The 13,723-nt window shown below is 40.7% G+C and overlaps 1 pseudogene; it reads left to right on the forward strand.

Moving 5' to 3' along the window:
* Positions 1-2,702: 2,702 nt before the first annotated feature.
* LOC138839870 (small ribosomal subunit protein bS16m pseudogene) lies at positions 2,703-3,149 on the forward strand (annotated as a pseudogene).
* Positions 3,150-13,723: the final 10,574 nt, after the last annotated feature.

The raw sequence follows: 13,723 nt of genomic DNA on the forward strand, positions 1-13,723 counted from the left end.
CCTTCTCTCATATCCTTTTGCTGAGTGACTGTGTTGTCTTTGGATTCCCTTTCCTTTTCTTGGAATTCATTCAGCTTTCTGTTTGTGGATTCCATGAATTCCTCTATTAATCTTTAAATAGCCTCATCATGCTCTTGCATAGCCACGTGCAGGCTTTCAATCTTCTCATTCAACTTATTTACCAGCAGTGTTTTTAAAACATTTTGAGAACTATTCTCAAGTCTTTCATTGACTGCTCTATTGCCTTTTTATTTTGAGTGGAAGTTGAGGTTCCTTTACTTGCCATATTCTTTGTGTTTCTACAGATCGTTCTGCCCATTTGAAAACAAAAGCAAATCCAATACCACAGCAGAACACAATTTTAAGACAAACCAACCCAGAGCCCTGTAATTGCACAGACTTTAGAGGTTCAAAATCATAAGTAAGTATTCCCTTATCTAACTCTCCTTTTCTTTGTTTCGGGAAGGGTATTGTGGTTCAGGAGTAGAGATTATATATAGTTGTTGCCAGTGAGAAAAATCCATTGTGAGCAATAAAACAATCTGAACCAAAAGAATGATAGGATGAGCCACTTAAGCACAGTCAAAATGGAAACAAATACAGTCTAACTCACAAACATTTAGCCTATAAATACATGAAGAAATACTTCACATCCCTAGTCACAAAGTGAATACTTAACCACAATTCTACTCAGATTCTGACTATCCCTGTTTGTTTATTTAGTTTGTTTGTTTATTTGTTTTGGTGCCAGTTCTGGGGCTTGAACACTGTCTCTGAGCTTCTGTTTCCAAGGGTAGAGCTCTACTACTTGAGCCACATATCCACATTTGGCTCTTTGGTGATTAAGTAGAAATAAGACTCTCATGGACTTTCTTATTCAGGCTGGCTGTGAAGCTTTGATCTTCAGATCTCAGATGCCTGACTAACTAAGATTAGGGTTACACCTTGCCTCATATCATTTCTATAATGCCAGATTTCCAGGATTAAATGACCGCTACTACAGAGTGAAGGAGGTGGGGGACAGGATGGACCTGCAGGCTACCACTCTTTTACTTGAGCCAAAGCTCCATTTCTAGTTTTTTCTGGTTAACTGAATATACATATTTCATGGAGATTTCTGCACATGGTAGCTTTGAACCAGGAACCTCACCTTGAGTTTCCTGAGTATACAGAATGACAGGGGTGAAACATCAACCCCCATATCTCTTTTTTTTAATTTAATTTTTATTTTTATTTTTTTGTGAACATACTGTACAGAGGGGTTACAATTACATGGGCAAGATAATGAGTACATTTCTTATCAAGCATTACAGCCTCCTCCTTTGTTTACCCTTCACATCCCTTCCCAGCCTCCCTCACCCCTCCCCCCAATTCCCCCCCCCCCCCGCACCAAAGTTGTAAAGTTCATTTTTGACATGACAACTTGTACTTCTCCTAGTTGCATCGGGTCCACCTGTATCCTTAAACGACTTGTTTTTCCCCATCTCCTCCACAAATTATACCCCTGCTTTCACTATATTTGATGTCGGTATAACCCCCATATCTCTGTAGTGGGTTTTCTTGAGACAGGCATCTACCACTTGAGCCATACCTCCACTTTCAGCTTTTTGCTACCTAATTAGAGATGTGCCTCAATGATCTGTCAGCCAAGCTACAGTTATAGGACTGAGCCATTGGTGCAAGTATCATATTCCTGTTCAAGAGGAAAACTCTTAAGGACCCTAAGTGTTCAATGAAGAATGAAGATACCAGGTTGTTGGCTCAGACACCTGGAGACAGCTGCATCAGATCAACAAGTTCCTTAGTGGTAAGAAGCCACTAGGCCTTTCTCAAATAGGTGGAAAGATCAGTGTTGAATAGGTGTTGAAAGATCAGTGCTTGGACAGAGGGCGGAGCACTGCTGATCCCACATGAGACACTATACCTGGCTTCTATCCAAGGAAAACCGGACTCCTTGGCTTGGATCTGGCAGGACAACTTCTTTCAAGCAGATCAACTTCTGGGTCTCCATCCTATATCACAGTCACTCAGCATACTAAGAAGGCCATCTTCATTGAGGAATGGAGATAGTCAGCTGTTTCCCTCCCCTCATTCTTCCTGTAGGCCTAGTAATCAGGAGGAACAGATCTTGATGCATAACTTGCTAAGTTGGTATTCCCACACTGTCCTTTGGGACTTTTCATTCACTGATGCCAACTCCCTTGTTTTCTTCTCCCTCCACCTATTATGAATTTATAAAAGTATCTGGAAAATATTAGTTGATTTTTAAAAGAATTATACTACAAAATAAAGTGCTATCCTACTTTTTTCTAAATCTGATAGTCTAGAACAAAGAAATCCCACAGTTTGCACTCTAAATTGGTATCATATCCTCCAATAACATAATCACAGGCTGTAGATTTGTTATGATCTTCCTGCTCTCTAGCAGGCCACCTAAACACTCACCCAACATTTTTTTAGCAATGCCAGTTCCAGTTGGACAGATTCATGGCAGAAATTTAAAACAAAAATTTCAACAACTTAAGTAATATAAAATCAGAAACAATGATACCAGTTTTGTCAGTACAATGAAATAGAAGGATAGCATGGTAAGAAACACTGTGCAGCTGGAACCTGGGTTCTTGCGAAGTGGTAGAGCTGATCTTGGGGAGCAGTGGGGCCCTGGGTACACCAACTGTCTGCCCCACAAACCTGACCACACAATGGTCCGCCTCACCACTCTTACCTGCAATACCTACCACGGGAGCCACCTAACCATCCACGTTGCTCTCATCGGCTGCACCAACTGGCCCTTTTACTGCATTGTTGCTGCTCACAACAAATGTCTCTGAAATGGCCGTTTCGTGGAGCAGTTGGGTTCCTATGACCCGCTGCCCAACAGACATGGAGAAAAGCTCATTGCCCTCAACCTGGTCAGGATCCAGCACTGGATTGGTTGTGGAGCCCACTTCTCTATACTTATGGAAAAACTTCTAGGTCTTTCTGTTTTTTTCCCTCTGCCTCCTATGATGGTTACAAATGCTGAGAGACTGCAAAGGAAATGAGCGCATGAAGTTTTCTTAGATTCTCAGAAAACAGAAGCTGAGGCTCCAGAAACAAAACAAACTGACTTCAGTTTACATAGTGATTACAGAATCAAAGTATTCTAAAGTACTTGTGTATAGAGCTGATTTTGTTAGTTTGGAGGTCAATAAAAGTCACCCATCCTCTTCTGGCCTGACTTGAACAAGGGCATAACAGCGCTGTGTGGTTGCTACTTATGTTTTCTGCTTTTATCTTGAAAAAAACCTGTATTTGTGGGCAGAATTGGACTTTTGGGTCCACAGGCAGCATTACAATTTGTTGCCTTCCAAGTCTTTCTCACTTCACAGGTCCCAGCCAGTATTCTTGGCCTACTTAAATGTTTCTTTGGTCACTCATGGTCATCCCACAAGAACCAACACAGATACCCTACTTATTTTTGTATTGGGAGGTTTATATTGTTTTCTTGGCACATAAGTGTACCTTTACAAAGATAATGAAAATTGCTTTGAGCTATAATAGCCTAGTTTTTAAGAATGAAGATTTATGTGTGGAAACATTACAGCAAATCATCTTTGTACAGTTAATATACCTTAATAAAGAATAAAAAGTAAATTGTAATGAAGAAGAAGTACTGTATACAAGAATGCCAGGAATGTTATTTGATGAGTGTATGGTGAGAAAGAATAGGTGGCAAGATTTCCTAAATGTCAAAAGCTGCCCCCAGAAACATTTGTTGATCCCTGAACTTTTGTAGTTCAAAATTCTTGAGTCTTAGTTGGGTGCCAGGGCTGAAAATTCAATCCTCAGACCTCTTCCCAAATAACTAGATTTAGAATGATAAGTGACTAATGCCTGGATATTTGAAAATATTTTATCAATAAATTACATTAATGTTCTAATGTATATACTTCTAATTGTACCAAATACATGTCTGTTTTTCTTATGCCACGTAATCCTAAAAAATCACTTTGATGCAAATGATAAAAGATGAAGGACTTACATGTTGAAGTATGGTTTCATACAAGATTCTCCATAAAGAAAGTATCAGTAAACACTGCTAGAATACTCAAATCACCATGACTCCCCATTGTGGATGTCTCTAATGCAGGATGAGGTTGCGCTCTTATGTGAGCTTCCTCATAAGTTAGAGTGTCATTTCCATTCATGGCATTAGTGGCTCTGTGGTGGCTGTGGTTCCACAATGAGGCCTTGGTATCAGCAGCAGACATAACTCAGCTATTGAGTGTCCACATTACAGTGATGCCCGCTATTGCCCAAAGGAACAACTCATGTCCCAGACAGGGAAGTCCTGAGATGACAGGAGCAGAATGTTCAAAAGTTCACTCCTGGTGTGGTCACATCTAGCATCAGCCCCAACAGGGTGTTCCTTGGATTATGCTTTTCTGCTGTGGACAGGTGGGGAAAGCCTGGGGTGGGCTCTGCTCCTTCGGGAAAGCTCAGGTTTTAGTCAGTGCTGGTCAAGGGAGTCTGCAATCTTCCATTTTCTCTTGCTACAATAAGCTTATTAACATGGAAAGGAAAGAAACAGTTCTCATACTCTGTTTTACTCCTTTAAAATTTTGTATTGAGCCACATTCCAGTTGCTCATGCATGTAAACCTAGTTACTCAGGGATTTGAGAACTGAGGTTTGAGATACGAAGTCAGCTTGGGAGGGAAATTCCATGTGTCTGAACCCAATAAACAACCAAAAAGACAGGTTTGGAGCTGTGGCTCAATTAGTGGAGCATGAGCCTGGGGTGATAAAAGTTCAGGGACAATACTCAGGCCCTGAGATCAAACCCCAGGACACTCTCTCTCTCTCTCTCTCTCTCTCTCTCTCTCTCTCTCTCTCTCTCTCTCTCTCTCTCTCTCTCTCTCTCTCTCTCTCTCACACACACACACACACACACACACACACACACACACACACACACACACTCAGACACAAGTTTTCATTATATCTATGCACTTACCACACACACATGATGGTCTTACTTTACAGAAGGCAGTATGGAAGGTCAAGCAAAAGGTTGGCTAATCCTAGGACACAGAAATTCATGATTAAAATTTTGGGGAGAATTGCAAAACATCCTGGGTTTAACAAAAGGCCACCAATCCCAAGCCACACAAAAGTCAAAGTCCATGCTCAACAAAGACAATATTTCTTCTTAGGCCTAAGTCCTGGGTGTAGAGTTCTTTGTTGGTGTAAGATGCAACAGTTGTTATAGGCTAGGAAATATATGACAAGAGTGTACTTCAGAGAAGGGGAAATAAAAATTCATATGTCTGAGGGTTTGGATGACTTTGGGTTAACTAGCTCCTGATCCATCCCTGATCACTGATGTGCTGTAAAGATGCAGGCATGGCCCCTGCTTGCCTTAGAGTCCTCCCATGTTCAATGACATAATTACACCCCAGTACCAGGGATAATCAGCACCAAAGGAGAAATGAGGCTATTTGAGAGTAGACTTGGATTATGAAGTGTGTGTCAGAATCATTTGGGAACGACTGATTAGGGCCAAGTGAGTCACAGCCACCAACTGTCTTGTGGAAAGTTCTCAGGACAGCGAAGCAGGCAGAAGTGAAACTTGGGCACAGCATCTGTTGAGGATGTCTCTGTGGTTCATTGGTCTAGCCACTGTTGCCACCATCGCCTTTACTGGGCCTCCTCTCTCTTCACAGGCAGCCTCACTATGAGCTCAGTGAGATCATACACGATTAGTTACTGTGACCTTATTTCCAGGAGCTGTGACCCAGCAGTCACCAGGTTAGCAGTTAGTTATGTGATCTATCCAGCAGTGATTCACATGATCTGAGAAGATTTTAAGTATACAGAATTGTGTATTGTCATCAATTTATATTCAGTTATTCTCATGAGTGTTTCCATTGTTTTACAAAACTTCATTAGTATGAAGCTAAATTTGCTGAAATGAGCATTCTGATAAACTATATGTTTGTATAGCATAATATGTTTTAAACATATGTTCTTATGTGTTCTAGCTAAAGCCTACAAAAGAAAATATCAATTTAAAAGACTCTAATACAATATTTTATATTAAAATCATGGAATTTTATATACCTATGACGTGGATCAGTATCAGCTTCCCACACAGCAGACAATGAAATAATCCAGTTATTTTAAAAGTCAAAGTATAGCAGTTTTCCACACATATCTCTGAGTCATAAGGAGCATGCCTGTCTTGATAGTTTTAGTCATTCACAGAAATCATTGAAAAGAGTCCTAATAATACAGACAAGTATAATTCAACAGAATATTCAGTTCTAGTAGCCTTAGTATTTCATTATGATGAAAAAGTGCTTAATCTTTGCCCATGTTTCCCAGGAAGAGGTCTCTCTTTCTATTCTGATCTGTCTAAGGAAGACTTTAAATACAAATAGGCACAAGCATTCGGCATAGGAAGATAGCAGTAAAGGTTTGACAACCTAAAGGAAAATACCAAAAGCAAACACTTTTGTGTGCAGTTTCAGAGACCAAAATGAGGATGTGGAGCTTCAGCAACCATACTGAAACCTGCTCTTCCTACCCACATAGATCACAGATTGTTATTTTCTTTGTTGGTGATGGGGCTTGAACTCTACCTGGGTGCTGTGTTTGAGCTCTTCAGCTCAAGGCAAGTGCTCTACCACTAGAGCCACAGCGTCACTTCCAGTTTTTTTGAGATTAATTGGACATAAGAGTCTCAGGGACTTTCCTGCCCAGGCTGGCTTTGAACCACGATCCTCAGATCTCAACTTCCTGAGTGGCTAGGATTACAGGCTTGAGCCACCAGAGCCCAGCTGTTCACAATTTTCATACTCAGTAATGGAGTCAAGGAAATGTGAAAGCCATCAAGAGTGAATGTCTTTCTTCTTCAGTAGTGTGCATATTTCTAGCCCGCATAACTGGAAAGTCAGAAGGAAGGATTGAAGTAATGGATAGGAGTAACTTTCCCAAAGTAACATTTACAAAATATTTTTGTCACAGCGCATTTTTTCCAGATACTTCCCTGCACAGGGGTAAGCTGAGTCTGTTTTCTGATTGTCCTGAAAATGGGTGAAAGGTTGGTTTCTGAGAAAAATACTATGCAAGTCCATTTCAATGTTAGGGTATCAAAAGGTATACATTCTGCAAGCAGGCAGGGAAAGAGTTTTAAGGCCTATGGGTGTGGCCATTTCAAGGGATTATGCTGAGATATGGCAGTGGATGTTCTGCCCTGGGCATGTTACACATTGCACAAGTGCCAGCGCTATGCCAAGCCCCCTATGCGTGTTCCTTACTGCCCATGTGCTTGAAAGAGCCTTTGCGTGATTGCAGCCTTTCAAAGCTACTAGGTACGTGCACTCATGGGGTGGTGAGGTGGGGGTGATCTGGTTTTGGCGCCATGCTGTAGTGAGGTGGCTACAGGGGAGGGGCAGGAAGGAGTAGAGGGAGAGGTGTCTAGGAGTTGCTCATGGAATCCGGGGGTGCAGGGCGCCTCTGATGGCCACAGGATGGAGGATCTTGAGCGTGGGGGTGGGGCAGGAGCATGCTGAGCAAAATGCTTGGCCACCTGGGTGCGGGGCTGTGTTCAGCTCCTGGTCAGCGCAGGGGTGCGGCCAGGGTCCCACTGCCTGTGAAGCAACTTCTCCTGTGAGCAGGGATAAAGACGGGCGTCCTGGTCCCAGTGGAAGGATCGCATTTGGAGGCCACTGCGGAGTAAGCTGGCCGCGGTGGGCGGGAGACCAAGGAGTAAGGGGAAAGAGAAGCCTTGGGCACTGACAATCCCCAGACAAAAGCACTGGTGTTGGCCACAGGACAGACTGCGGACTCTTCCCTGAGCACCCGACAGGGGTCAAAACAAGCAATGAGGAAAGTGCCTGTCAATCTTGATGCTAAGGAATGAGGTCAGCAGAAGTCAAAGCAGGCATTGGGAAGGATGCTTCCCACAGCTCGATGCATTAACTTCTTCGTTCTTATTTTTTTAATTTAATTTTATTTTATTTGTGAAAATACTGTACAGAGGAGTTACAATTACGTGGGAAGGATAATGCGTACATTTCTTACCAAGCATTGCAGCCTCCTCCTTTGTTTACCCTTCACATCCCTTCCCAGCCTCCCGCCTCCCCCCCAACCCAATTTTTCTCCTCCCCCCCTTCCCACCCCCCCCCCCCCGCACCGACGTTGTAAAGCTAGTTTTGGACATGACAACTTGTACTTCTCATTGTTGCAACAGGTCCACCTGTATCCTTAAACAACTGGTTTTACCCCATCTCCTCCACAAGTTATACTGACATCAAATATAGTGAAAGCAGGGGTTATACTGTGGGGGAGGGATATACAAAGCAACAAAGAGATAATCTTATAAATGCATTAGAAACACATGCATGAAAGAAAAAAACACTAAAATACACATCTAAGGGTTCATTTTCCTGACATCACATTATCTGACCTTTTCCGCTTGACTCATACATATACTAGATATTAAAAATAAGGGAAACCATGGGACCTATGTTTCTTTGGGCCTGGCTTACTTCACTTAATATAATTTTTTCCAAGTTTTTCCATTTCCTAACAAATGGGGCAATGTCATTCTTTCTGATGGAGGCATAGAATTCCATTGTGTATATATACCACATTTTCTTGATCCATTCATCTACTGGGGGGCATCTGGGTTGGTTCCATATCTTAGCTATGGTAAATAATGCTGCAATAAACATAGTTGTGCTGGTAGCTTTAGTGTGGTCTTGTTTGTAAACATTTGGGTAAATGCCCAAAAGTGGGATTGCTGGGTCATAGGGGAGTTCTATGTGAAGTTTTTTGAGGAACCTCCATACTGCTTTCCAAAGTGGTTGAACAAGTTTACATTCCCACCAACAATGAAGTAAGGTTCCTTTCTGTCCACATCCCCTCCAGCATCTGTTGTTGTTAGAGTTCTTGATTTTTGCCGTTCTAACTGGAGTGAGGTGATATCTCAATGTTGTTTTGATTTATATTTCTCTTATGGCTAGGGATGTTGAACATTTCTTCATGTGTCTATTGGCCATCCTTCTTTCTTCTTCAGAGAAGTTTCTCTTTAAGTCTTTCGCCCACTTATTTATTGGGCAGTTGTTTCTTTGAGGATTTGTTGTTGGGGGGTTTAATTTTTTGAGTTCCAAGTATATTTTAGATATGAGACCATTGTCTGTTGTATTGCTAGTAAAGATCTTCTCCCAATCCGTGGGTTTTCTATTGATCTTGCTAGCTATGTCATTTGCCCTGCAGAAGCTCTGCAACTTTATGCAATCCCAGTTGTCCAACCTTTCTTTGATTTGTTGTGTTTCCGGGTCTCTATTCAGAAAATTTCCGCCTGAGCCAAGGAGACCTAGGGTTTCTCCTATTCCATCCTGTAATGTTTTCAGAGTGTCTGCTTTGACTTCAAGGTCTTTGATCCATTTGGAGTTGATTCTGGTGCAGGGTGATATGTAAGGATCTAGCTTAAGTTTTCTACATGTTTTAACCAATTTTGCCAGCACCATTTACTGAAGAGGTTGTCTTTCTTCCATTCTATTGTTTTAGCTTCCTTATCGAAGATTAGATGGCTATAGGTCTGTAGGTTCATTTCTGGGTTTTCAATTCTATTCCATTGGTCCTGAGGTCTGTTCTTATGCCAATCCCAAGCTGTTTTGATTACTATGGCTTTATAGTAGAGTTTGAAGTTTGGTATTGATATTCCTCCAGCAGTGTTCTTTCCATTGAGGAGCGTTTTTGCTATTCGGGGTCTTTTATTGTTCCATATGAATTTTTGGATTGCCTCCTCTATTTCCTTGAAGAATGAGGTTGGAATTTTGATAGGTATTGCGTTGAATTTGTAGATAGCCTTGGGAAGTATTGCCATTTTCACGATGTTAATCTTTCCAATCCAGGAGCATGGGAGGATTTGCCATTTTTTAAGTTGTGTGTTGATTTCCTTTTTTAAGATTTTAAAGTTTTCATCATAGAGGTCCTTCACTTCTTTAGTTAAGTTAATTCCTAGGTATTTTATTTTTTGTGGGGCTATTATAAATGGAGTTGCTTTCCTAATTTCAGCTACACTTTTCTCATTGTTGGCATACAGAAAAGCCATTGATTTTTGAGGGTTAATTTTATAACCTGCTACTTTGCCAAAGTTTTGAATCAGCTTGAGTAATTTGGGAGTGGAGTCTATGGGATTCTTTAAATACAAGATCATGTCATCTGCAAAGAGGGAGAGTTTTATTTTTTCTTTCCCTATTTGGATCCCCTTTATGTCTGCATCTTGTCTTATTGCTGTAGCTAGGCATGCTAATACTAGATTGAAGAGAAGTGGAGAGAGTGGGCATCCTTGTCTTGTTCCTGAGTTAAGAGGAAATGGCCTTAGTTTTTCACCATTGAGTATAATGCTGGCTGTAGGTTTGTCATATACAGCCTTTATTGTATTGAGGAATGTTCCATGGATTCCTCATTTTTCCAAAACCTTCATCATGAAGGGGTGTTGGATCTTGTCGAATGCTTTTTCTGCGTCTATTGAGATAACCATGTGGTTCTTATTCTTGCTCCTGTTGATGTGATGAATAATATTAAATGATTTGCGTATATTGAACCAGCTTTGCATCCCTGAAATGAATCCTGTTTGATCGTGGTGTATGATTTTTTGGATGAATTGTTGAAGTCGATTGGCCAAAATTTTGTTGAGAAGTTTTGCATCAATGTTCATCAAAGAAATGGGTCTATAGTTCTCTTTCTTTGATGAGTCCCTCCTTGGTTTTGGGATGAGGGTTATGATGGCTTCATAGAATGTGTTGGGTAGGGAGCTTTCTCTTTCAATTTCATTGAAGAGTTGGAGGAGTATTGGTGTGAGCTCTGCTTTGAAGGCCTTGTAAAATTCCGCTGTAAAACCATCTGGTCCTGGACTTTTCTTAGCTGGGAGGTCTCTTATTGCTGTTTCTATTTCAATGCTTGATATGGGCCTGTTAAGCTGGTTTAACTCATCTTGGTTTAGTTTTGGCATGTCAATATTTGCTAGGAAAAGGTCCATTTCTGTCAAGTTCTCAAACTTATTAGCATAAAGTTTTGAGAAGTATTCCCTTATAATGTTCTGAATCTTGGTTGTTTCTGTGGTGATGTTTCCATTCTCATCTCTGAGTTTATTAATTTGGGTGTGTTCTCTTCTTTTTCTGATAAGATTTGCTAAGGGTCTGTCAATTTTGTTAAGTTTTTTGGAGAACCAACTCTTTGTTTTGTTGATTCTTTCTATTGTTTTTTTGGATTCTAATTCATTTAATTCTGATTTAATTTTGATTATTTCTTTCCATCTACTGGTTTGGGGTTTATCTTGCTGCTCTTTTTCAAGGAGGTTTAGATGTGTCATTAAATTGCTAGATTCAGATCTCTCCAGTTTGTTGATGTAGGAGCTCAGAGCTATAAACTTGCCTCTGAGTACTGCCTTTGCTGTGTCCCAGAGGAGCTGGTAATTTGTGTGTTCATTTTTGTTGAATAGCATGAACATTTGAATTTCCTTTCTAATCTCTTCCATGACCAACACTTGATTCAGCAGTGTGTTGTTCAGCCTCCATATGATACCTGATTTCTTTGGTGGCTTTCAGTGTTGAGTTCTAATTTTATTCCCTTTTGGTCAGAGAGAATGCAAGGTATAACTTCAATGTTTCTGAATTTAGACAAATTTGCTTTGTGGCCTAAAATGTGGTTTATTTTAGAAAACGTTCCATGTGCTGCTGAGAAAAACGTGTATTCTGATGCTGCTGGCTGAAATGTTCAGTAGATGTCTGTTAAGTCTAGTTGATCTATGCAGCTGTTTAGATCTGCGGTTTCTCTGTTGAGTTTTTGCCGAGTTGATCTATCTAGTGGGGAGAGTGGTATGTTAAAATCCCCAACAATTAATGTCTTTGGATCTATATGGGATTTGAGGGAAAGTAGTGTTTCTTTGATAAATTTGGGTGCTCCATTGTTTGGCAAATAGATATTTAGAATTGTAATATCCTCCTGTAGGAGAGAGCCTTTAATTAGTATGTATCGACCTTCTTTATCTCTTCTCACGAATTTTAATTTGAAGTCTATTTTATCTGATATTAGGATTGCAACTCCCGCCTGTTTATGGGGGCCGTTTGCTTGGTAGATTTTGTTCCAGCCTTTAACTTTGAAAATGTGTTTGTTTTTACGGGCAAGATGTGACTCATGCAGGCAGCAGATAGAAGGGTCTTGTTTTTTAATCCAACTAGACAGTCTATGTCACTTAATTGGAGAGTTCAGTCCGTTAACGTTAAGAGATAGGACTGAGATGTATTTGGGAGTTCCTGCCATGTTATCCACCTTCTTGGGGGCTGCAAAAACTGGGTTCTTCCTGTGGTTCTTGGATTCTCAGTTTGGGTGCAGTTTCTTGGCCTTTGTTGCGGTCTTGTTGGTTTTCTATGTGTAGGACATCTTTAAGAATCTTTTGTAGGGCTGGTTTGGTGGAGATGTATTGTTTCAGTTTTTCTTTGTTATGGAAGGTTTTTATTTGGCCTTCAGTTATGAAGGAGAGTTTAGCTGGGTACAGTATTCTTGGTTGATAGTTGTTTGTTTTTAGGGCATGGCATACATCATTCCAGGCTCTTCTTGCTTTGATTGTCTCTGCTGAGAAATCTGAGGTGATTCTAATTGGTTTCCCTTTATAGGTGATTACCCTTTTCTCCTTAACAGCTTTAAGGATCTTTTCCTTGTTCTGAGTTGATCCTGTGTGGATTATAATGTGACAGTGGGATGTCCTATTCTGGTCTGGTCTATTTGGGGTTCTAAAAGCTTCTTGTATCTGAATAGGCCTATCTTTTTGTATGTTTGGGAAGTTCTCTGCTAGGATCCTGTTAAACAAATTTCCTAGACCATTAACTTCTGTTTCTAGGTGCTCCTCTACACCCATTATCCTTAGATTAGGCCTTCTGATGGTGTCTTCCAGGTGTTGGATAGATCTATCATATTTCTTGGACTTGTCTTGGATGGTTGTATGTTCTTTCTCTATAATATCTAGGCTGTCTTCAATCCCTGAGATTCGATCTTCTGCATGGTCTAACCTGCTGTCAAGACTCTCTACTTTGTTTTTTTATCTCTTTTCCTTCTAATTGGTCAGCTTTGATGGCTTCATGTTCTTTGTTGAAGCTCTGTTTTAGGTCTTGTATGAATTTCTTTACTTCCTTAATTTGGTGTTCAGTGTTTGTTCTCAAATCACTTAGTTGATTGGTTATTGTTTCTTTGGACTCCCATTCCTTCTGTTGGGTTCAATTCAGCATTCCCTTTGTGGTCTCCCTAACTTCCTTCAGCTCTTTGTTAATGGATTCCATGAATGCCTTTAGTGATCTTTGTGTATTCTCTACCTGGTCTCTCAATTCCTGAATTACTCTTTGATTAGCTTCCTCCCATTTGTGGGATTCCTGCAGTTCTCTTTCCTCCCGTTCGTGGGATTCCTTCAGTTCTCTTTGAGTGTTCTCAGCCTGCTCACGCCATTCCTCCCTTTCTCTTTGAGTATTCTCAAGTTGTTCACGCAAATCCTGTATCAGTTTTTGAGTAGCTTCCTCACACTTATGATATTCCTGTATAAACTTTTGGGATGCCTCCTCTCTCTCCCTATCACGCTCACACAGAGTCCTTTGTAAGTTGTCAAACTTCTCATTTATCATGTTTGCCACCAGTGTTTGTAGAGCTATTTGGGAACTCTCCTCTGGATTGTTCAT

This window comes from Dipodomys merriami, unplaced genomic scaffold, assembly GCF_024711535.1.
Source record: "Dipodomys merriami isolate MVZ:Mamm:240054 unplaced genomic scaffold, mDipMer1.0.p SCAF_3, whole genome shotgun sequence".
Lineage (NCBI taxonomy): Eukaryota > Metazoa > Chordata > Mammalia > Rodentia > Heteromyidae > Dipodomys > Dipodomys merriami.